The sequence below is a fragment of the Lontra canadensis genome, unplaced genomic scaffold (genome assembly GCF_010015895.1).
Source record: "Lontra canadensis isolate GAN:19392208 unplaced genomic scaffold, GSC_riverotter_1.0 scaffold28, whole genome shotgun sequence".
Lineage (NCBI taxonomy): Eukaryota > Metazoa > Chordata > Mammalia > Carnivora > Mustelidae > Lontra > Lontra canadensis.
The window spans coordinates 4,467,344-4,493,773 of NW_022631022.1; the positions used below are offsets into that span (position 1 = coordinate 4,467,344).

Here is a 26,430-nt window from a genome sequence, read left to right on the forward strand (position 1 = left end):
AAAGAAAAGAAAAGAAAAGAAAAGAAAAGAAAAGAAAAGAAAAGAAAAGAAAAGAAAAGAAAGATGCTATACCCAATTTTAAGAAGATAGCATGGTGTAGAAAAAAAGCACTGAACTTAGAATCAAGATATGATTGCTGGGGCACGTGGCTGGCTCAATCAGAAGAACATGCAACTCTCAATCTTGGGGTTGTGAGTCTGCCCCATATTTTTAGAAATTATTAAAAAAAAACTTTAAAAAAATGAGTGATTTCTGGGGGCACCTAGTTGGCTCAGCAGTACAGTATGTGACTCTACTTTTTTTTTTTTTTTTAAGATTTATTTATTGGGGCACCTGGGTGGCTCAGTGGGTTAAGCCTCTGCCTTTGGCTCAGGTCATGATCCCAGGATTCTGGGATGGAGCCCTGCATGGGGCTCTCTGCTCAGTAGGGAGTCTGCTTCCCCCCACCCCCTGCCTGCCTCACTGCCTACTTGTGATCTCTCTCTGTCAAATAAATAAATAAAATCTTAACAAAAAAAAGAGATTTATTTATTTATTTGAGAGTGTGTGGAGGTGAGGAGGGGGCCATCTTAAGCAGACTCCACACTGAGTATGGAGCCTGACTTCAGGCTCAATCTCGCAATCCTGAGATCATGACCTGAAACCAAGAGTCGAATGCTTAACTATACCACAAAGCACCCCCTTTTTTTTTTTTTAAGGCTGATTTACTGGTGGCTCAGCTGGTTTTAACATGAACTTTTTTTTTTTTTTAAAGATTTTATTTATTTGACAGACAGAGATCACAAGTAGGCAGAGAGGCAGGCAGCGAGAGGAGGAAGTGGGCTCCCCACTGAGCAGAGAGCCCGATGCGGGGCCCGATCCCAGGACCCTGGGATCATGACCTGAGCTGAAGACAGAGGCTTTAACCCACTGAGCCACCCAGGTGCCCCCTAACATGAACTCTTGATTTTGGCTCAGGTCATGTGATCTCATGGATCATGAGATCAACCCCCCAGTCAGCTCCATGGTAGGTGGGGAGTCTGCTTGAGATTCTCTCCTTCTGCACCTTCCCTGCAACTCTAAAATAAATCAGTCTTTTGAGAGAGAGAAAGAGAGAGGAAGCACAAGCACATGGCGGGGAGGGATGGAGGGAGAGGGAAATCAGAATGTCAAGCAGACTCCCTGCTGAGCAAAGAGCCAGAGGTGGGGCTTGACCCTGACTTAGATCTTGACCTCACCCAAAATCAAGTTGGAAGCTTAACTGACTGAGCCACCCAGATGCTCCCTAGAGCATGCTACTACTCTTGATCTCAGGGTCATGAGTTTGGGCCTCATGTTGAGTGTAGAATTTACATTAAAAAAAAAAAAAAGAGCAAGATGGGATTTCTGGACTCATATTTTCACTGACCCTAAGCCAAGTTGCTTCATTAAATATTCTCATTTATTAAATGTAGCAAGCATCATTCCATGAATTCTAAGCATATTATAAGCATACAAATTTGGAAAATGTAAGACAACTCAAAAATATAAAATGACCCAAATATTCTTACACTGTTCTAGTGTCTAAACTTAAAGTGTCTGAACTGCTTCACAATTAGATTTTATACAGAGTATCACAGTATTTAAAAAAAAAAAAAAGGAAAAAATGTTTAAAAATTTTTTACAAAATTATAGATAGTACTGATATCAACCTAAGTTCTATGAAAGAAAAATGGCAACCCATTTTTCTTTTCTTTTCTTTTCTTTTTTTTTAAGATTTTATTTATTTGACAGAGAGCACAGAATGATAGAGGGAGAGAGAGAAGCAGGCTCCCCACTGAGCAGGAGGTCCAATGCAGAACTTGATCCCAGGACACTGGGAGCATGACCTTAGCTGAAGGCAGATGCTTAAATGACTGAGCCACCCCAATGCCCTAGCAATCCATTTTTCTTCCATTAACTCAGCAATCTCAATTTTCTCTTTAGGATACTCCTTAACTTCAGGTGTGGCTCAAAACCCTACACTACAGTGACAAACTGTTTTCCTTCAAAAATCCCCTAGGGCGAAGGTACCCATCTCAAAACTCTCTTTTATCACCTGTTCCAATCCACTAGGTTGTTGACTCCACTGATAGGACAGGACTTCAAATCTAAATTGTGTGAGATTCATGGGTCTGATGCCCCAGGGAAAGGTCAATAAACCAATGGGAGTTGCTACAAGAAAACCCTATTATACCATCTTCCCTCAATTCCAGAGGCCTTCCTGAAATCAGTTTGTGCTTAGCCAGACCCTGGTGAGGCTAGTACAACATTTAAACCACCCTCAGTGGCTCTGAGCTTTACCCAGCTGGAAGAACAGGCATCTCCCTCTCCACCTGCCACACTTCACAGGAGCTCACTAATCAACTGAATTTCCACCTAAGGCTCTAACGAGAAACAATCAACTTTCCTTTGGGCCTCTCCCTTAACTTATTACATTAATTACTGTAACAAAGGAACTGTGTCATCTCCTCAAGTACCATAGCTCTAAGCTTATATCTCCAATGGGGGATCAGATAAAGAACAGACTAACAATGCCAATTTGAGAAGACAGATCCAATTCAACAGGGCTCATCTGACCATGTATCACCTAAGGACAGAGGAGTAAAAAGTATAGCATCTGACCCTGAGTGTTTTATGCTACATCTCATGAACAGTTTTATGGTCCTCACAGGCTGCTGTTCTCAGACAAAGATTATGAGGCTTGACCTGTTTCATTTCACAGAAGCAACTGACACTTCCACCAGGACAAAGCTATTCAACATGGCTCAGGCTTAGAGCCTTGGTGTTTGCTGATACTGCTCTGTGCCAGCATACATCTCACAATAGGCTAAACAGCATACCAAATATGTAAATAGTTCAGTCCCAGCTCTACAGGGATTCATTCAGTGGAACCAGTCCACAGAGAACTCTTATCAAGACCTATGGGTAAGTAGGCCAAGAAGCAGAAGGCAAAGATCATCTAAATAATAAAGCTCCACTAATCCCCTTTCCCCTAATAATTGGAGGACTATACAGCTTTTATAATTTAGTTCTACTCCCCAGAAGTAAACTTTCTATGCTAAAGAGAAAGAGGCTGGGGCGCCTGGGTGGCTCAGTGGGTTAAAGCCTCTGCCTTCGGCTCAGGTCATGATCCCAGGGTCCTGGGATCGAGCCCCGCATCGGGCTCTCTGCTCAGCAGGGAGCCTGCTTCCTCCTCTCTCTCTGCCTGCCTCTCTGCCTGCTTGTGATCTCTCTCTGTCAAAGAAATAAATAAAATCTTTAAAAAAAAAAAAAAAGAGAGAAAGAGGTGCTCGAATTCTCAGGAAAAAAGTGAATAGTGGAGATGGCTAGGAATCAGATCTAAGAAATCAGCCCTCCACACAGAACTGTTGCGTGAAAGCTTTTCTCTATGTTAATCATCGTATCTATAAAATACGTGACAATGTGGGAGAAGTTCATGGGCACGAGGGAAAGGAAAGAACCCAAGAATTTCTCAGGAAATACAAGGAATTACCTTCACTTTTTATAGACCTCACCTCCCTTCCTAAATTGTACACAAGAGCTACTATGCTTTAGTAACTCTAAAGAGCAAAGAAAAACTCTCTATCAAAAGGTACTATTCACACTGTTAGCCATTAAAAAATGGTGGAATCCACATATACACCCATAAGGCTACCCAATACTTCTTCAATCCTAGCTCATGGCCACACTGTCCTCTGCACCACACTCTTACCTTACTGCCTCATGGCTTTTACCTGAAAGGTATTCCCTGTGCACATTCTACCTCCCAATGTGTGTGATGACTTGATTAATATTTGTTTCCTCCATTCGAATGCAAGCACCCTGAGGGCAGGGACTATTCTTTTTTGCTCACCACTGTATCTTAATAACAGTGTTTGGTTTACTGTCAGCCCTCAATAAATATTTTGGTCAATAAATGAGGGAGGGAGGGATGCCTGGGTAGCACAGCTGGTCGGGCAACCAACTCTTGATTTCAGCTTGGGCTGTGATCTCAGGGTCATGGGACAGAGCCCCAGTTGGGCTCTGCGCTTAGCTCAGAGTCTGCTTGAGATTCTCTCTCCCTCCCTTCAGCCCCTCCCTCTCGTGCTCTAAAGTAAATAAATAAATCTTTAAAAAAATATATATGAATAAATGGATGGATGGATGAATGAATGAGGGAGTGAACACTGACTGCTCTCTTCTCAAAAGGCAGAATCATAATGGTGTCCAGGCTGCCCTTTCTCCTCCCTAGTCTTACTTCAATTTCATTTGTGTCTAGTTACAAACTGTCTCAATTACCTGACAGTCTTCAAACTTACTAAAACAGAATATGGATTCCTCTCTCTACGAGGAGTCTAGGGGAAACGTTAGGAAACAAAACAGTCTCCACATTTCTTTCTTTCTTTTTTTGGAAAGATTTTATTTATTTATTTGACAGAGAGAGAGAGAGAGAGAGAGAGCGAGCACAAGCAGTGGAGGTGGGAGAGGGAGAAGCAGGCTTCTGGCTGAGCAGAGAGCCCAAAGCTGGGCTTGATCCCAGGTCCCCAGGATCATGACCTGAGCCAAAGAGAGACGCTTAACAACTGAGCCACCCAGGCGCCCCTCCACATTTCTTAAAATACCTATGTGCTCCTGAGTATTCTCTTAACCTTCAAATAGTTTTATCCATACACAACGCAGATGCTCCCCGAAATAGGGCTAGTACACAAATCAGGTGTTCTGGATATAACTGAGTCCTGAGAACCCTCATGTATATACTTAAATGTATGATAAATTCTATCAGACTTTAATCACTCAGTTTTCACATTTTAAACATCTATAAATCAAAGATGACAGAAGTAAGAAAAGGGTCATGTCTGTGGGGTTGGTGGTTAATGACTGGGAAGAAGCATGAGGGAATCCTGTGGGGCTGGAAATGTTCTATATCTTGAACTGGATGGTGGTTATATGGGTGTACAAATATGTAAGAATTGAGTTGTACACTTAAGATTAGTGAACTTAATGTACTTTATTACATGCACATTATATCTTTTTTTAAAAAGCAATACAGTAAATACCTATGAACAAAAGAGCCGCATTACTAGATCATGTTCCTGGTCCTAAAGCAGCATTTTATGCAATCATGGTAAAAGGGAATCATGGCATCAATCTTCACAGGCTAAGATATTAAGGCAGAATGATAAGAAGGAAAAGAAAAAAAAAAAAAAGGAAAGGAAGAAGCTAACTAATTAAGCATTATTCTATGTTTGACTACATCGTGAGATTTACAAATCTGTGGGAGAATCTGAAAAAATTAATGATAGGGATGTAACAAGCCAAAATAAAGTAATTAATGATATTAAATCATGGAAAAAACAAAAATTGTACAAGAAAACTTAACAGCAGTATACTAAATGGCCCAACAGTGAACAATATGTACTTAACACAATAATGAGTACATATTTAACCAAAAATGTGACACAACTATACTAAGACGATTTAGTAAAGAGAGGACAGCAGAAAGCATGTTGTTATTTTGACACAGGAGTAAATCTAAGAAAAAGACTAAGGAGTGCCTGGGTGGCTTAGTGGGTTAAGCCTCTGCCTTTGGCTCAGGTCATGATCTCAGGGTCCTGGGATCAAGCCTCATATTGGGCTCTCTGCTCCCCTGGGAGCCTGCTTCCCCCAACCCACCCCCCGCCTCTCTGCCTACTTGTGATCTCTCTCTCCCTATCAAATAAACAAATAAAATCTTAAAATAAAAAAAAAAGAAAGACTAAGAAGTATAAAGCTGTTACATATAGGGAGTAAGACTTGGTGGTGTCTTACCAAGGTGTCTTACCAAGGTATAAAAAGTAGATTACTGATTTTCATTAAAAGCCATAGTAGTACTTGATTTTCAATATAAAGTTCATGGAAAGACAAAAAAGAAAAGCCTACATATTAATTTGATAAATAAAACATGTTTTGGAATAATTACATAAAAAGGATATACTCCCTCAAACATCCCTGGATTTCCTTAATAGGTTATCGTAAGGGGTACCTCGGTGGCTCATCTGGTTAAGTGTCTGCCTTTGGCTCAGTTCATGATCCCAGGGTCCTGGGATGGAGCCCTGCAACGAGCTCCCTGCTCAGGGGGTAATCTGCTTCCCCCTCTCCCTCTGGCCTACTCTTGTGTTCTCTCTCACTCTCTCTTAAATAATAAAATCTTTTAAAAAATAGGTTATTGGGGCGCCTGGGTGGCTCTGGGTTAAGCCTCTGCCTTCGGCTCAGGTCATGATCTCAGGGTCCTGGGATCAAGCCCCATATTTGGCTCTCCCCTTCTCTCTGCCCCTTACCCCCACTCATGCTCCCTCTTTCTCACCATCTCTCAAATAAATCAATAAAATCTTTTTTAAAAAATCTTAGGGGCACCTGGGTGGCTCAGTGGGTTAAAGCCTCTGCCTTCAGCTCGGGTCATGGTCCCAGGGTCCTGGGATCGAGCCCCGCATCAGGCTCTCTGCTTAGCAGGGAGCCTGCTTCCCCCTCTCTCTCTGCCTGCCTCTCTGCCTACTTGTGATCTCTCCCTCTGTCAAATAAATAAAATAAAATAAAATAAATCTTATGGGAGATGGAAGGACAGCAGAAATGAGGTAGGTAAGGCTATATAAAAGGGCAACGTGAGGGATCTTTGTGGTGATAAAACTGCTTTGTATCTTGACTATGGTGGTAATAAAACGGCAAAGAACTAAATATATACACTCAAATGGGTACAAGTAAAACTGAAGAAATCTGAACAAGATGGATAGATTTTATCAACATCAATATCTGGTTGTGATACTGTATGGTAGTTTTGCAAGATATGACTATTGGAGGAACCCGGGTAAAGGCTACAAGGGATCTCTCTGTATTATTCTTGTAACTGCATGAGACTCTACAATTATCTCAAATTTGAAAGTTTTAAAAATCATTGAAACAAGGGCATCTAGGTAGCTCAGTCAATTAAATGTCTGACTTGATTTTGGCTCAGGTCATGATCTCACGGTAGTGGCATGGAGCCCCACATTGGGTTCCGTGCTCAGTGGGGAGTTGGCTAGAGATTCTCTTTTCTCCCTGTTCCTATGCCCCTCCCAGAATGGAGCTCAACTCAGGGCTTGAACTCACAACCCTGAGATCAAGACCTGAGCTGAGATCAAGAGTCAGACACTTAATCAAGTGAGCACAGCAGGAACCCCAATAATATTCTCTGTCTTTAAAAGATGAATTTTTTTGACAGGTCTTCATTAAAGCCTTTACCTCCTTTGGTCACTGGCTCTGGTATGTGTTTCTTGGGGATCAACAGAACACACAGTTATCCCAAATATAAACAAACCTTGGTTTTATAGAGGGATGTTTATTTTTATCTCTATTTAATTCTGATTCTCTTCCTAATGTTGCTCACCATTTCCTTGGCAGCACACTGAGCTATTTTTCTAGGAATAGGCTTACCAAGATTCCTAGTCTTTGGGGTCTTACAAGGGTTAGCTACAATTTACTCATCCTAAGAAAGTGGTTTGGACTTTCTAACTTTTTTTAAGATTTTTTATAATTTATTTGACAGAGAGAGATCACAAGTAGGCAGAGAGGCAGGCAGAGAGAGAGGGGGAAACAGGCTCCCTGCTGAGCAGAGAGCCCGTTGTGGGCCTCGATCCCAGAACCCTGAGATCATGACCTGATTCAAAGGCAAAGGCTTAACCCACTGAGCCACCCAGGTACCCTTTCTAACTCTTTTTAAATGTAACACTTGTCCACATTTAAGCTCATCTATTTTTCATCTCTCCCCACCCCCAAGAGCCATGAGATTCCTGAAATTCATAATCTAAATGATTCAGGAACTTAACTACCTGAAAAAGCTTCTGTAAAACATTTATTAAAAGGTCAAATAAGATGAGTGTTTTTACTTAAGCTCTTCTACCTAGAACAACTTATGAGGATGGTTCCTGGACGTAATATTATGAGGAACCAGCATAGTACAACACATAAAAAGCCAAAACAAAACAAGGGAAGCGGCAGAAAACCTCAATCCTATTCTTTACTCTCTCTTAGATGCATAACAATTTCAGGCAAGTCACTGCACTTATTTGAGCTACAGCTGCTTCACCTGTAAAAACATGAGATAATTAATATACTCTATACAGTATAATACTCTTAGTAGAAACTGGGGTAGCCCCCCAACATTAAACTCATTGATATTCCTAAGGAAGATATTTACTTGAAATAGAACAATAAAAAGACTGTGAATAGCCTCAACAGACACAATCAGGTTTGTGTCCACCTTACAAAAGCTCAGTTTTCAATTTTTGAGTTTTAGAACTGCAGAGAAGGAACTATGGGCTGTCAGAAAGTCCGTTTGCTAATATACAACAAAACATTTTCTCCCATTCCATGAGTAAAGTTTTTAAATAGCCTTGGCCTGACTTTTACAAAAGTCTCTCAAAGTAAACAATGTCCACTGGTGACAACTTTGTCCACAGACAACTATTAATGATTTGTCATATGTGACTTGTTATGTAAACTAACCTATCACCTTAGCCCCAGTAAGTTACATGAACAGTACCAAGTCAACTCAATCTTTACTTTGTATTTTTATCAATTTCCAATACAGTTTTTTGTCTCTCCATCTCCAGACACCACTTATGGAGAGAATCACATCTGAAATCTACACCAGTCCATTAGCGTAGTGATCATGCCACTCACAACTTTAAGTAACAGACTTTCACTAAGAGATTTACAGTTTACCCTTGAATTCCTTCTAAAATCTTGGGTATAGGTACTTGATCTAATCAAATTTAATGATGTGGGAGAAAAATGTGTTGGAAATACTAAATAAATGTTAATATTTCTGGGATAATTCCTGGGATTTCTTTATATTTTTCTATACTTTTTGTGCTTTGAAAAAGATTAATTCATGTTCTAACCAGAAAAAAAAAAAGTTAAGCATCTATCATCATTTGACCTAGAAACTAATCTGCTTAGGAGGAGGAGAAAAACAGAAGTGGAAATTCTCTGATGCTTTCATTCCTAAATGGATCCTTCACACCATGATCAAGTAGTCTTACCAATTTTCTAGCTGCCTTTCCATTTCTAACACGTCCCCTTAAAAAAATAAAAACAAACAGGAAATTCTGACCATCACCTGTACAAAAAGGTTTATCGAATTTCGTTTTTTTTTTTAACCTAATTTCTAGGTGGCACTCACCCATCATCACTTTGTGGGCTTCTTTGTCCTTGAATGAAAATATCTGTATTTTAAAGATAGCTTTCTTCTCTCCACAGCCTCTAAGACTATGCCAAATAACTATCTGTTTTGTACAGTCCTTTTGATCCCTAGCTTTCTTTTAACATGGATTTCTAATACAATTATTTTTTTAATTTTTTTTAGATTTTATTTATTTATTTGACAGACAGAGATCACAAGCAGGCAGAGAGGCAGGCAGAGAGCGGGGGCGGGAAAGAAGGCTTCCTGCTGAGCAGAGAGCCGATGCGGGGATTGATCCCAGGACCCTGGGATCATGATCTGAGCCGAAGGCAGAGGCTTTAACCCACCGAGCCATCCAAGCGTCTCTAATACAATGATTTTTAAGCCTTTAAATTTGCAGTGGGTTATTTGCTTTCTAAAATCTTTCTACTTTTCCTAATGTACATACTTGGATCATAGCTCCACTTCTTAAAAGTGAATCCCCATGTGAAAGATTTTGTTCTTCCTCTCCCTGAAGAATGCTACCTTAGTCAATATATGATTACTATTTTTTGAGAGGTTGAGAATCAGATAAGATTATTTAAATTTTTGACCCAGTAAGATGCATGCACAGAGCCCATCACATAAGTGGTGGTTGGTACACCATGGCTAGGACAGTAATTCTTGAGGTTTTCCGGTTGGCTGGGAGGAAAAAAGCCAAGATATGATTACTATTAAGTAGTGCTAACCTACAGAAATTTTATCAATAGTAAAATGCAGTTTCTTTCTTTGCTTTGTAGGTTCTAAAACCGCCAACTGAAGAAGCAGTTTGTTTTGCTCAAAACCGTACCTTCACATTTGTTCCCAATGAAGTATTTAGCTAATCCATGTATAAATAAACTGCATATTATTATTATCTGGCCTATTTTTCAGCTTCCTTTTTTTTTTTTCCTAAAGATTTTATTTATTTATTTGACAGAGATCACAAGTGGGCAGAGAGGCTGGCAGAGAGAGAGGGAGGAGGAAGCAGGCTCCCCACTGAGCAGAGAGCCCAATGAGGGCCTCGATCCCAGGACCCTGAGATCATGACCTGAGCCGAAGGCAGAGGCTTTAACCCACTCAGCCACCCAGGCGCCCCTATTTTTCTTAAGCTTCCTTAATCTCCTTTAACAGCTCCAACTCAGTCATATTATTTTAAGAATACGATATTGTTATTTAAACAAGGGTCTCAATCCTTATAAAAATGTAATACCTTGGGGCGCCTGGGTGGCTCAGCGGGTTAAAGCCTCTGCCTTCAGCTCAGGTCATGATCCCAGGGTCCTGGGATCGAGCCCCGCATTGGGCTCTCTGCTGGGCAGGGAGCCTGCTTCCTCCTCTCTCTCTGCCTGCCTCTCTGCCTACTTGTGATCTTTCTGTCAAATAAATAAAATCTTTAAAAAAAAAAAATGTAATACCTTGCTGTCTCTATCATCCCTATCAGGTGCATAGTCTATAAGCACCACATTTCAAGGATTAGTCTCCTTCCATCAAGCACCCGAGATGTGAATTAAATTATTATAGGATTATTTTGCCTACCAAGAAAGAAGGAAAAAAGTTCATAGAAGAGGACAGAAATGGCACTAATCATGTTTACGTCAGTGACACTTTTAAGTAAACCTAAAACTTTTAAGTAAACCTCAGATCACATATTCAGGTACAACGTATATCTGTTGCTGGAAGAAAATGTCACTTCACCATTATGTCACCTACCCCAATGTGACCTTGTTAAAACTGAATTCCTTTCAAAAAAAAAACAAAACAAAACTGAATTCCTTTCTTATATAAAGGCTCAAGAAAAAGAATATTGCCAAACACTGCCCTACACTTTTCTCTTTGTCAAATAGTGTTATAGAACTCATCTGAAATCCACATTGCCAAGATTTCCAGCTCCACTAGGACGGGAAGGGCCACTAATACAAACCACAGAAACGTTACTACTGAAAAAACAGTTTTCACTAGCAAACTAAGCTATGTCAAAGCATTTTTACTAATAAAGCAATACACCTTGGTCAATTAAACGGAGATCTTTTCAAACCACTAAAATAAAAAAACAACATACGCTTAAATTAACAGCTGCTGGCCTTAAGAGTTCCAAATATCAGTAATGTATGACTGTACCAGTTAAGCACATGTAGTGAGAACCTATGACTTCAAGTGTGATATATGGCAAATTTAGAGAAAAGCCATGTGAAATTTGCTTGGAAGCCCACCTAACATTACAATCATCTGCCTAAATAAAACAAATTCTTCTTAGTATGGACCTGAGTTCATTAAGAACCTTTCTTCTAGGGAAGCCTGGGTGGCTCAGTTGGTAAGCGTCTGCCTTTGGCTTGGGTCGTGATCCCAGGGTCCTGGGATGGAGCCCCATGTGGGGCTCCCTACTCAGTGGGAAGCCTGCTTCTCCCTCCTCCTCTGCTCCTCCCGCCCCCACTTGTGTTCCTTCTCTATCTCTGCCAAATAAATAAATAAAATCTTAAAAAAAAAAAAAAAAAGAATCTTTATTCTAGAATTGAAGACTTTTTTTTTTTTTTTTTTTTTTTTTTTTTTAAGATTTTGTTCTTAAGCCACCTGAGATCATGAGCTCCATGGACCGAGCCAGCCAGGTGCCCCTAAGAACGTTTTATTATAGGGACACCTGGGTGGCTCAGTCATTAAGCATCTGCCTTTGGCTCAGGTCATCCCAGGGTCCTGGGATAGAGTCTCACATCGGGCTCCCTGCTCAGCAAGAAGCCTGCTTCTCCCTCTCTGGCTCCCCCTGCTTGTGTGTTCCCTCTTGCTGTATCTCTGTCAAATAAATAAGATCTTAAAGAAAGAAAGAAAGAGAAACTTTATTATAAAATTACATATCAAAAACAGCATATTTTTATGGAATGGCAAATAGGTCTCCTTATGCACTGCAAATGCACAAGTTGATGTATAAATAACTAAAAATAGTGTTCAGGTACTACCTACCTCAGCTACTTTGAAGAACATAACGTACAACCAGCTGAGAGCTTGATGTCCACAAGCTGCATTCTATATAACCCAAGGACAGAAATAAGACATGCCATTTCTTGTATATTAGGTAGGAATTTTAGCTTCCAGCCAATTACCAAAGTGGCAGTCTGGCCTAAGGGATTTCTGTTTCCTATCAGCTTCATGTAAGCAAAAAAGGAATGAGGACCAGGAAAAATAATGAAGAAATAGAGGGGTAAGGAAAGGGCAAGCAAGGAAATTGTAAGAAAATTTAAAATACACAAGTCGAGCAAGAGAGCATCCAGACATCATGAGACATCTTCATCCTCAGGCTAATGCATTAGATACTGAGACTTCCAGAACACAGCTAGCTATGTGTAAAATACCAGAAACCTGAAAATTCAATTTTTAAGCTGGGAGCAGAGTGCATACTCCTTCAAAGCTTATTTTTAAAGAGCTACCCCAAAGTTGGTGAGGCCTCACCACGAAGGTCGTATTGGACATTTCCCCTTGAGTCACGAGACAACTCAGGGGCCTACCTCACCCTTTACTCTAGGTATCCAAGACCCAGTAACAGAAGAGTAAATCCCACCCCTCAGGGAACTGGCTACAGGGCCTCCAGTTCTATCCCTGGTGTCTTCTAGACATGACTGACTGCAATTTTCACCATGATTAACTTCCAGGAATGCCAACCAGAGGAGCAGCCAGGAGAAAAGAACATAAGGAGTAGCTGTTTCCCCCTCTATGTCAGCTGGACTCTTTGGAACAACTGCAGACACTGCCTCTTTCTCTCTGCTAGGCAGCATTCAATAACCTCAGCAAAGTGCCTAACAACCAGTAACACGCTTCTCAAGTATGCCAACTCTGTCTTATTTTTTTTAAAGATTTATTTGAGACAGACAGACACAGCAGGATGAGGAGTGAGGGGAGGAGAGAATCTGAAGCAGGCTCCAAGCTTAGCCCAAGACCCAACATGGGGCTCAATCTCATGACCCTGAGATCAGACCTGAGCCTAAACCAAGAGTCGGATGCTTAACCTACTGCACCACCCAGGTGCCCGGATCATCTTATTTAAAGCTACAGCCTTCCCACCTCTCTCACCTATACCTCCTCCACACACCTAATCCCCCTTACAATGTTCTACTTTTCTCACACCATTTATTGGCCTCACAATAATATGTAATTATTCATTATGTTTATTTTTATGTCCTTCTGTTTAAAGATAAGATTCATGAGGTTGGGGGATTTTTTTTCATTTTTTTGTTTGTTTGGTTGTTTTTGGTCTATTTTGTTCACTGATAGATTTTAAGCAGCTAGACTAGGGCCTCACAAATAACAGGAATGCAATAAATATTTAAAGAATGAAAGAAGTAAATAAGAAAAACTAAAAAGACCTCCCAGAGGTCAACAATACCCAGAGGGCCCAACAGAGCCTATATTCCTCTAACAGAACCAGTCTGGTTCCCATGTCTGACCTACATTGCCTCCACCTTCCATGTACTACTCCTCTCCCTCCCCAAAGGCTTCCATCAACTAGGATATATGGTACCACAGTACTGCTGCAGGCAGTAAACGCAACAAATGCTTGTCCTTGATTCTGGAGGATTTCGGAACACTCTTATAGTCCTAGGTTATTCAGTTTGGGATAAAATGTGTTGAATGGAAATTACCTTAACATAAAAGGAGGCCTGAAGGGGCGCCTGGGTGGCTCAGTGGGTTGAGCCTCTGCCTTTGGCTCCGGTCATGATCTCAGGGTCCTGGGATTGAGGCCCACATAGGGCTCTCTGCTCAGCAGGAAGCCTACTTCCCCCCTCTATCTCTGCCTGATGCTCTGCCTACTTGTGAGCTCTCTGTCAAATAAATAAATAAAATCTTAAAAAAAAAAGAGGCCTGAAAAAAAATTACAAGTTTCTGTTTTCAAAAATCAAATTCCAATTCAATTCAGCAAGTATTAATTAAGCATAAAGTAATATTTAAGGCATTGGTCGAGAAGCCATGAGGAACAGAGGAGACAGAGATGTCTCAGGCAGTTCAAAATGAGGGAGGAAAAAAATATATTCACAAATAATTAATTAAAGCAACTTGTGAGAAAGTGCTATAATAAAGCAAAGAGAGATACAGAGGAAGATGAAATCAATTTTGGAGATAGCTGGGTGGGAAGAAAAGGGTTAAGAAAGGCTTTGGGAAGGAGATGAAATTTTTTGCTAGGTTGAAGGGTCAGATTTGGAGATGAATGCTTTGGAGCAGGGAGGGCCATTCCAACAGAAAAGAAAAAAAAAAGGTGTTGAGAATGAAAAATGTAGGATAAGCTGAAGAAAGGGCTGCAAAAAGAGAGAAAGAAATGAAATGGGGGCTGAGAAGGGCCGAGGCTGGTCAGATTATAGAGGATGTTGAGTGCTGGCCTATGCAGGGAATAAGGAGCCCTTTAAGGTTTTTCAGCAAGAAGTGAAAGGATAAGAACTATATTTTTAAAAATCTATACTGGGGGACACCTGGTTGGCTTCGCCGGTAGAGCATGCAACTGTTGATCTGTGGGTTGTGCGTTAGAGCCCCACATTGGATATAGAGATTACTTTAAAAAAAATCTTAAGGGGCACCTGGGTGGCTCAGCTGGTTAAACGTCAACTCGTGATTTTGGCTTAGGTCATGATCTCCGGTTGTGAGATCTCGAGCCTGGCATTGAGCTCTGTGCTGCGCGTGAAGCCTGCTTAGGATTCTCTCTCTACCTCTCCCTTTGCCGCCCCCCTCCCACCCTCTGGCATGAATGCTTGCTCACTCTTTCTAAAAAAAAAAAAAAAAAAAAAAAAAAAATCAAACCAAACTTCAGAATCTGTCACTGAAATTTAGAAGGTACATTCTTGAACATCCACTTCTGCTCACATAAATGAAAGTTCATCCTAACAAAACCTAAAGTGTCCACCTAGAAGTATTGCTAGAAACATTACTGGTAATATGCAAAAGCCCATTAGCTGTACTTTATACACAGAATAGAGCAGACACTGCTGCATTCCCCAACAAATACTCAACTACAGCCTAAGAAACTACAGATACAAGTATGCAATACGGTACCAAGCACGCAATGTGACCTAACTGCCAGGATCTGGATTTCATTCATGGTATGGTTTGATTTCCAAAGGTTGCATGGCATCTACTCTGGCCACTTTCCAATTCAATACCCTATGCATCACTTGACACCTAAAAAAACCAAAACAAAAACCCATCTATAAAAACTACTTGTCACAGACTTGTACCCCTGGGGCAAATAATGCATTGTATGTTAATAAAAATAATTTAAAAATAAAAAATAAAAATAAAAACTTGTATTTCTAATGTAAATCTTTCTAAAATATCATATTCAAGTGGAGCACTTCTCAAACTAACCTTTAGATTACCCCAAAATTAGTAATATGCTGAAGATGGCTGGAAACAAAGCAAAGCATTCCCAGGACTTTTTATGAGTCCAAAATAAACAATAGTACCATCCACCAGATTTTTCTATTACAGACTGATGGATGTTTTAAATGGAAATTTATCCTGGGTGGCTCAGTCGGTTAAGGGTCTGCCTCCAGCTCAGGTCATGATCCCAAGGTCCTGGGATGGAGTCCCATATCAGGCTCCTTGCTCTGCAGGGAGCCTGCTTCTCCCTCTGCCTGCCATTCCCCCTGCTTGTGCACTCCTTCTCTCTCTGACAAATAAATAAATAAGTCTTTTTTAAAAAATAAAGAAATAAATGCAAATTTTAAAACAGTGAATGCTTCTTCCAATGTTCAATGGTAGATTAAACGTGATTTTTGCTATATTAACAAAGAAAGAAAAAAAGATTGAAAGACCACCATCTTAACACTCAATATAGAGCGGTTACTGTAAGTCCCCACTCCCAAGAATTAACTAGGAAATGCTGATAAAAATCCTAACTTGAGGGCACCTGGGTGGCTCAGTGGATTAAAGCCTCTGCCTTTGGCTCAGGTCATGTTCCCAGGGTCCTGGGATTGAGCCCTGCATCAGGCTCTCTGCTCAGTAGGGAGCCTGCTTCCTTTCCTCTCTCTCTGCCTGCCTCTCTGCCTACTTGGGATCTCTGTCAAATAAATAAATAAAATCTTAAAAAAAAAAATCCTAACTTGGGGAATTAACGTGGTTATGTAATTGTATTCATTTAAACTGCTTGAAAGCAAAGATTTCTTAACATTTTTATCAATTCCACAGTTTCTACAAACACCTACCACCTTTCTATCCCTCAGTCCCTTTACAGGGCATTTCAGGGATCCTCCCTGTTAGTCACACTTTACCAAATGTCATCAATTTAGCATTTTTTGGCATTAAATCACATAATTTTACTTTCCAAGCAAAACAGAGTGGGCAATCATATTTAATCCCAAGAAGTTAATTCAAAGCAAGTTTTCTAATGATTGGTCAAAAATGGAAAAGTACCTAACCCACCTCCACGATCAGACCCATTTGATTCAAAGATTTCAGATAAAAGAGATTTAAAAATCTTAGATTGCTGACTTAACACACAAATTTGCTTCTGGCAAATCTTTCAAGGTACAATTTCCTTCTCACAATCTGAGGTGCTTTTTCTACAGCTTTCTGATTCCCACTTCTATGGCTTGAGCAGACTAGAAAAAAATATATTTGACAAGCTGGTGAACCTGCACAATAAGGGTATAAGAGCCTCTAAAAGAAGATGGCCTAGGGACGCCTGGGTGGCTCAGTTGGTTAAGAGGCTGCCTTCGGCTCAGGTCATGATCCCAGCATCCTGGGATGGAGTCCCACATCGGGCTCCTTGCTCGGCAGGGAGCCTGCTTCTCCCTCTGCTTCTGCCTGCCTCTCTGTCTGCCTGTGCTTGCTCGCTCTCTCCCCCTCTGTCTCTGACAAATAAATAAATAAAATCTTTAAAAAAAAAAAAAAAAAAGAAGAAGATGGCCTAGTAAAAAATGCACAGTAAAAAGCTTTACAAACATATCAAAGAGGAGTAAGGATCAAACCCCAGAGAACCCAGGCTTTACTCATTAGCCTTCCTGTATACTGACTATATTTTTGACACAGTAATAAAAAACTTCTATCAATAAGTTGCCTGTTCTTCCACCACAATCTTAGTATTATAAAATTCTACAACTAAATGGAACCTTGAGAGATGATTTTGTTTAATGTACTCATTTTACAAATAAGGAAAGTGAAAACAGTGGAGTGACTAGCACAAGGTCACACAGCTGGTCAGAAGCATAATAGTGATGAGGTTTTATGATACCTTATTCTATTCTTTGAAAAGCTGTATTAGCAAAGAAAACACTCTTAAATCAAACAATAACTTAACAGTAACTGTAACTAAGCCACACAAAAATAAAATCCATCCACCCAAGGAGAACAAAGGGTTAGAACAGGAAGTTACTCCAAATTAAACAGAAAGCAGCAGCATTTGTATATCCAATCCAGGGGTTTCTTAAGGGCACAACCTCGCACATATTTTCTGAACCATTTTATTAGTTACTACATGCCAGGGTGTGTGTCCTGGGTGTTTGAGAAATGTATCTCCTTAAGATGAGGCCACAATGACCCTAGTGGCAAAGGTTTGAAAAATGATAACTTCTGGTATAGATAACTGACGGTACTAAAGGAACCCACAAATGTGGTGCCAATAATCAAAAAGGACTGAACTTGAAGGGGGTAGAGATATTGCTGGGAGAAAGTAATCATGAAAACGGTGTAAGAATAAAAATCCAAGAGAGCAAAGTTGGTCATACACTAATGACCAGAGAGCACAATAAAAAGAAGGCAGTTTCAGAGCTTGCCTGGCATCAGACAGCTTTCACCTGCAAAAGAAAGAAGGAAAAAATTCTCACAGAGACAAGAGAAAGACTGGAGGTTTGCTCCTGAGTGATGGACTAGATATGACCTAATAGGTATTTGCCATCTCTTATTTCTGGGACTCTGATCCAAGAACAAACAGCAAGAGGACCATGAAAAATCAGCCCTGTTGGATCTGGAGTTCTGCCTTGACAAGATATAAAGCTCATTCATAGATCTCACTGTGCTCATGAGACTGCAGTTCAACTCCTGCTGCTAGAGCAAGGGGAGGGGGAAGGAAGATAGAAAGGGGTGAGTGGGAAGGAGGTGGAAGATCTGGGTTGTGACTATAATAGCTACAGTAATTAGAGTGTTTCCAAGCTGCTGGAGAAGTCTTCAGAGCAGGGAACTAGGATGAGAGATGGGGGAGGGGAAAAAGCATGAGGAAGCAAACTGCTGAAAATGCTAGGAAACTATATTGTGGTTTGTGAACAGTTTAAAACAAACAAACAACTATGATGGCTTCATATGGGTAAATAAAGAACGTTATATTCTTTCCGAGAAGTTAATACTATACAAATAACTGCGAGGCTCCCACTTAAAGCTAGGTTATGAACCAGGTTTAAGCAGATAACTGCAAATGTTCCTGTCTTTGCAGTGGTCTACTGGCCCTGGCCTTATACCGTTGCCTCCCTTTCCCCTAATCAATCAATCAATCAATCAATCTATGTATCTAAAGCTCTATCCCTTAGAGAGCCTTCACTCCACTTGGAAAAGGGTTTTCTGAACTCTAAACAGTTAATATCACTTACTTCCCTTCAATCAACTGTTAATTAGTACCCAGTGAATTCAATGAGGGGGGCAGCACATAGCCTGTTGTGTTGACCTAACACAGAAAATGACTAGAGGGCCCTAAAAAAACCAAAATAAACGCCCAAGTTATTTGTTCATACATTTTTGGCTCTATGGCACTGCCTACTATAGTGGCATGAACACGTGAAAGAAAAATAATATATTAACAGAAAATGATGATGGTAACCTACAAGAAAAACCTGGGAATTTGCAAAAAACCTAAAAATAGAAAGTCCTCCTCCAAGTTATAGGAAATACCATACTTGTTTCTAAGATAAATATATAGTTGAGGTATTATTTTCTTAACATGATTTGGCTTGAGATGATTTGATTCTAACAAGTGATGTTAATCTCAATGCCAGAGAAAAGAGTTATAAAGGTGCTAGGAGAAACTAAAAATGGAACAGGACATCTGAAGAAATGCAAACTTCATATGGAGATTTACATTCATAAAATAAAAACACATGCAAATTTCTTGAGGGAGGCATGTCAGGTAGACCTACACAAAAAGTCAATTATATCTTTTGCATAAAACCTGCTGGGTAGTCTCCCAGTGGGTTAAATCTATTTCACCACACTGAAAGCAAAGAATTTTCTCCTTCCCATTTCCCTCTAATAAACAAGCACTAGAAAACTGAATTACCACCATTTCCTTCCCATTCATAGGGCATAAAGCCAGAAATCACAGAACTACAATAAGGCCAGCTAGGACTACGTCTAAGGCATGTTGCTCAGTATTCTACAAGAAACATAGAGAAAGAAAAATCTCTTTTTTCTATTCCATTATCATCTTACTAACAAACCTGTATCAGACATCAGGAAATGTGAAACAAAGAGCAATTTCACACATACGAACTGAACCTAAACCACGGAAGACCCAGTATTTTCTTGTCACTGTGGCATGTGATTCTTTAACCACCTGCTCAATAATCCCTCTTCAGCTGCACAGCTGCTGCCAATTCCACATGCCCAGCTAGGCAGGTGCTTTGGTGAATTACCTGTTCCCTAGTGAAAAGAGTCCTTCACTGACACTTAGTGGGCCCAGATCCTGCCAATCAGCATCACTGATTTTCATTTTGTCTGTCACAGCCAACTTTTATGAGAGATATTGTGATGGCATATTCAGAACACTATCTGATTTTGTATTTTGTGGGGTTTGTTCTTGTTGCTGTTGTTTTTTAAAGGAAACGGATTTTTAAAAATCAAGTAGAAGTGAAAATTCAACTGCTGAAAAGAAAACTTGCCACACAACATAAGGCTGCCTTATCTCAGAGTGGCCCCATCTGTCTGGCAGTATTCCCATCCATGACTGGTTTTCCACAAGGGAAAATAACAATTGCTCAGCTACCTATGTAGCAGAAGAAAGTGGCAGTTGCAAAGTGCTATGGTACCTGGCAGGAATGAGGGGGGGAAGAACTTCTGAAGTCTCCATGGTTGAGCCCATGGCAGTAGTGTTCAGAGTCAAATAAATAAGGAGCGACACTTCTAATCGCCAGAGCAATGCTAAACCCCTCAACAAATTATCCTGTTCCAGTCCTTTAGTTGCTATATGCTAATTGCAACATAATTACTACCAGGAGCCAAAATTATGCTCCTATATCCTCACACAAAATAAGCACTAATCTGCCCAGCTATCTAGACCTCTCACAAGAAAACATTTTCTACCAAGAAAACCAAAGTGCTCTCTATAAGATGGTCATAATCAGAAGACTCAGAAGACTCCCTGTGGCAAGGGCCCAACTCTGAAACCACTAATTCTAATCAGGGCAAACTTCATAGAAGGCTTTTGCCTTTGTTGTGACCTGACAGGATTCAGAATGAATGCCTACAACCCAAGGACAAAATGCTTTGGACTCAATTTAGGTGAGGCTTCACCCAGAGACCTTGGACAGGTAAGTTGGAAATACTCTAAAGACAGACAACACTTCTAGAAAGACTTTAAGATAGTTCTGTCATCAAGAACATGTTCCCTCCCAACAAAGCCCAACACCTAAGCAAGTCATCATTTTAAGAAACTCACTGAAATAAAGGGATGAGGGAGGCACATAAACTCAGCACCTCAGAACAAGACCTCTACCAAAACCAAAGGCTAAAATTCCTATTCAACAATACCCTATAGGCTATGGTTGGCTATTGTGTACACAGTGCATTGTGTGCAATTGCCCTCTCACAATGAGTCTGATTTCTAATCTCTTCTTAAAAGTTTTCCTTAATACACTAAATGGAAACCTCATTTCTAATCCCAAATAATTTTTTACCCAACTAATAGTACCTAAATACTATCTGGACACTTCTATGAGCTATTTACAAGGATAGCATTTCTTCTAGCTTATTCTCATCCTTCTCTCAATAATAAACCCCAAGACCTCAAATGATTTTTACGTTCATCACTTTGACAAATTTCTCCCTAATACAAAGGCAGAGATGGCCTTTATGCACAATGGCAAGTCATCTCTTTTCATCAGAATTAAAATAAAGATTAAAAAGAAAGTTGTTTTGTTTCCATAGCCCTTGTCCAGATAGGCAAATTCTGTGGCTTTTTTGTTGTGCAATTATTACTGACCAGGAAGTCACCATTAAAAAGGTACTTGGTATTCCTAAACAAGCAAAAATCACTGTTGAGTGTCCAATCTGTTTAAAAAGAAATATGATGGTTCAAACAAGAGTGGAAACCTCCCCTTGGAGTCTTCTTCCTTAAAGGTCTGACACAAACATCGGATTGAGTCTCCCAGACATGATTCCTCCACAACTTAGTACAGGCTAGCCAAAGAGGCAGGCACAACATGGCTGGCATTCCCTATTCTTCTGAAAAATGTGTGCCAATGAGCTCTGCATTGTTCCTCACTCAAAAAGAAGAGCCTTTCTGTCTGGCCTCCTCCAATGGCAAGCCCCAGTCTGGAAAAGGAAGAAAATGGCACTGAGGAGCCTGGGAGATGGAGCATATCCAAAGCTCTCAGACAAGACTTGAACCTATGACCTTCACTGTGTACACAATAGGCGGGTGAGAGGGACCGGTTTATCTCTGCAGCAGCAGTTCTCAGCCCTGGGGTAGCACTCCCGATAAAATGACACAGACTATTGTGTGTGGCAGCAGAACAGTCATCTCCTCACAACAGCCTAAACCAGCACTCCCTCCCCCAAGACAAAGCAGCAGGGGTGAAATTAACTCAAGGCTGCAGAGCAAAGCCTAGTACAGAAAAGAGAGGCCTGTGGGGGATTGGGGACTCTCCTCAACCCCTGGGGCTCTGGACACATGGCTAGAACAGACAGGTTTTCTCCCCCATCTTTCCCACTCTCATTTAGGTAGGAAGCTGCTTCTTAGAGAATTTAATCATCTGTGATTTGTTCAGAAATATTCCCCCTGAAGGGCTCTGATCTCTCCACCCTGTGTGAGCCTAATTCCTAGAAGCTGAAATGACTGTTTGCTGCTGCCTGTTTCACAAACACACATTAATTGGTCAGATGTGTCTCCTCCTCCTCAACCCCAGAGGGAGGAAGGAGAATCTGAGCAAAGCACAGAGATGATCCAACCGTAATTACACATAAAGGGAAAAGAGGGCAGCATGGGTTTTTCCAAACAGGACAGGGTCACAAATCCTCCCGGGGGTACAAGGAGAGCAGTTAAGGGCCAGGCCCAGGGATCCCTCCATCTTGAAGAAAAGGACTGGAGTAAATGTGACCTGAAGACTGTAAGAAGCACACACCCACAACCTACTTACTGCACACTCCGGGCCACCTTTCCCCCCCCCACCCCAGGGCCGCGCACACGTCCTGCTCCCAACCCTTACCCCTGAACCCCCCTAACTCCCTGACTAGCCCCAGCCGCCTTAGGCCCCCTCGAGATACCCAGACTCGTCACTGAAACTCTCTGGCCTGTCCCCACAACCTGGTCTGACCCTAATCCTCTCTTGGGCACCCCTACCCTGAGGTTGAACCGGCCCCCGCCACGCTTTGAACTTCACCCCGCGCCCCTCGGCGCCCCCTCCCCCACCCACGCAACGACCCCCCTTCTCCCCCCCCAAACACACCTTCCCCTCGCTCCGCCCCAGCCCCCCAACCCCCACTTCCTCCGTCAGGCGCCGCTGCCCCCGGCCCCCTCAGCCCCGGCCCGCCTCAGCGCCACGGCCTCTCTCCTCCCCCAGCCCCGGCTCCACACAAAGCTTCGGACTCACCGCGCGGCCGGTCCCGGGAGCCGCCACCTCCGCCCGCCCGGGGCCCCGGGCCGTAGAGCCGCCGCTGCTACGGGGCCCAGGCCGCCATCCGTTCCCGCGGCCCCTCCCCCCCCACCCCACCCCGCCTCAGCTCCGGCTCTCCGCCCCCTCCCCGCGCCGCTCCGCCCCGCCCGGCCGGTGCCGCTGTGTCCGGGGCCGCGGGTCCCTCAGCCGCCGCCACCGCCGCCGCCGCCGCCGCGATCCGGGACAACCAGGGCCGCCCCGAAGACCCGGAAACTGGACTACCGGGCCCTCGGATCTGGATTCCGGGCTGCTGTGGAGTCTGGAGCGGGAGTGCGCCGTGGAAACCCGGAACCTGGATGAAAGAGCCAAATCCTGGGTCTCGGAATACGCGATCACACGGAGCCCGGATTAGAGTCGTAGCTCTGGGAATGCTGGAAAACCCGGCGAGCCGGTTAAAACAGAGATAAAGTCGGAGAAACCTGGACTGGAGAGCTCGAACCTAACGCTCTCCCCTCGTGGAAAGAACTCTCGCAGGACCAGACTTCCTCGCAGAAAGATCTCTGGGGAATCATACCTTAAATACAGAAGACACCAGTTCCGTAGGTGTCCAGAGGAAAAGGCCCTAAGGGGCCTGAACGTGAATATCCATGAAGAACAGAAGAGCAAGCACAGCTTATAATGGTTTCATCCATTTTATCCTTTGGTTCAGCAAATTATCAACCCCCTAATTTGTTTTATCCTTTGTTCTCTAGTTTCTTTCTTAGGATTACCACTTGTTTTTTTCTGCAAAGTACCCACTTCTCATCTTTCTATATCCCTTTTCATCTCACCATCCTATATCACCAAATCTTGTTGCTTTTTATTATTTAAAAGCCCGATGCTGTCCTTCTGCAACCCACTATTCTAACGACTGTAACTTTTACCTTTCCATATCTGCCACTCATCTGTGATTGCCCAGTACACTACATAGTAGACATTCAGTCCGTGTTTACGTGAACCCTCCCACCCACCTCTCACTTGTGAAATATAAACTTTTCATGACCTCTTCCCTAAAACTTCCACCTCCTTCCATAGCAAACAAATTTCTTAATTTTCAAGGCTCCCCTTTCTTAGCCCCTCTTATGTCCTTCCTGTGTCCTTGATCATTTTAGCTCTGCAGTTTTTATCTTTATTCCCTTCTCCTGAGGCATCCTTCAACAGTGCCACTCAAGATAGTGTGTCTTGGGAATGCAGCCAGGCCATAAAACCCCTTTACTCTCCATCTACACACACACACACACACACACACACGGTGGGGATGAGGTTGGGAGCTAAAGATGAACACTAAGCCTGTCTAGCCTAGGAAGAATAATCTCCCTTTGGCCTATCAATATTTAACTTGTTCTAGTACAGTATAGGGCAGTACTGATTCCGGGTGACAGCACACTTCCAATCTCTACTAGGCAATGTTACAAGTGAGAATTCACTATTTAGCAGGTAGACAAAGAGTAGGGTTTGGTATTTTAGACTTAGATACGACTTAATGAAGGGTTAACAGTCAAGTAGTCATCTTCTACTGAAGAGCATGACCCTATCACTAGGGAGGACAGGACTGCAAAAATAGGGAAAAAAGGAAAATAAACAGTCCTACAGTGAACCTCAATTTTTAGCCAAAGAAAGTTTGCAAGCTGGAAGAACCACCAAAATTTTTAAGTGATGTCCTGTACATTAAAAGAATCTTGAGTTTTAACTTCCTGTTCCTCTAGACCAGGGGTTGGCAAATTAGGCTCACATGCTCACTGCATGTTTTGGTTATGTCCCATGAGCTAAGAGTGGTTATTACATTTTTAAAGGGCAGAAAAATAATCAAAATAATACTTTGTGGTATGAGAATATAAAATTCATATTTCAGTGTCCATAAACAAAGTTTTATGGGCTCATAGCCATACTCATTCATGTATGCATTATCTATGGATTCATTTGTACTGTAACAACAGAGTTGAATAGGTGTAACAGAAACTTGTATGACCTCCAAAGCTTAAAATATTTGCTATCTGGCCCTGTGCAAAAAAAAGTGTGTGGACCCCTGTTCTGAATAAGCACTGTCCAACCGAATTTTTTGCAATGATGGAAATGTTCTATATTTGTGCCCTCCAGTTCTGAAGTCACTAGCCACATGTGGCTGTTTGACCCTTTGAAATTTGGTTAATGGGACTAAAGAACTGAATTCTTAATTTCATTTAATTTAAATAACCACAAGTGGTTAGTAGCTACCATATTAGACAGTACAGCTCTAGACTATTCTCAAATCTTCCGTATTGACATTTTTTGCCCCTTGTGCCAATATCTTACTCCCTTCCCGTGTCAGACTCTACGTGGATTCTCAGTTCCCCCACTCCCCTACCCCCAGCCCTATTTATCTTACTCCAAGCTAGAATATTTACTGGGTTTTCTTTCTGGGCTCTCCATTGTCATAACTGAAATCTGATCAGTTTACCAAGTTTCACCCCGTGAATTAATCCACATTATGTGTACACATATAAATGGACATTTATACAAGTTTCTTTGTGTTGAAGGATGGAACTGTGCTATGTTCTTTCTTCTCTGCATGAGAGAAGTAGAAAAGCCCTCCACGTGCTGGATCCCTTGTTGCTGCTGGAGCCTGTGATATGGATCACCTCCCTCCAAACACATTCACAGAAGCTGAGAACAGCAGATGTGTACTTGCTATTTGAATCTCAAGGAAAAAAATTCCTTCATCGCAAGCCTTTCTTTCCTCCCCCTAGGCCTAATAAACTGAAGTTAGTTGATTTCTCTAGTTTAATAGATGCTTGCTTTTTTACTGGCCTTTTCTAGCTGGGCAGGAGAACAACCCCAATACTGTCTCAATCTTGGCTAGGAGTTCTAGGAAAAGCATTAAAAAAAATTTTACCAAACTAAATGAAATCCACATAAACGGGCTTTAGTAGAGACAGCAGTTAAAATGGAAAGAGATTAAAGGTTATAACTCATAAAAACCATTACTTTGTAATTATTTGTAAAAGTAATCTTCAAAGTCTAGATTTTTTTACAGCTACACCCTAGGAAAAAAGGGGTTTCTGTAAACTTCCAGCTTAAAGAGAAAAGAGGGGACACCTATTTCTGTTTCCCTAGATTAGCTATAGCAAGCAAAAACAAAACAAAAAACCCCACAAAACCCTTAGTCCATTCCAAACATCTGACTATGAAGTCAAAGTCTCCTAAATCCTGACAAGAAAAAGTATCTGGTTTCATATATATCCCACTCTGAGCTTACATAATTAAGACAGGGACCTGCCTAGAAAAACAAAAACACTGAATCCTTCAGGTACTGTACAAATCGAGAGCACTGGACCCAACCATCCAAAAGGGGGCGCCAACAACATTTAGGCAGCAAAAGAAAACCAGCTCAGAAATGTGAAACTTCCCTCAAGCCAAGCTGTCCCAGAGTTAAAAGGGTCAGTGCAAAGTGTT

At 41.6% G+C, this 26,430-nt stretch overlaps 1 protein-coding gene across 2 annotated transcripts in view; it reads right to left on the reverse strand.

Moving 5' to 3' along the window:
* ZNF609 (zinc finger protein 609) overlaps positions 1-23,070 on the reverse strand; it is a 219,238-nt gene extending 196,168 nt beyond the window's left edge. For both annotated transcript variants that reach the window (XM_032864721.1, XM_032864720.1), the window contains exon 1: positions 22,957-23,070. The gene's annotated coding sequence lies outside the window, so the exon portion shown is untranslated. The remainder of the gene's footprint in view (positions 1-22,956) is intronic.
* Positions 23,071-26,430: the final 3,360 nt, after the last annotated feature.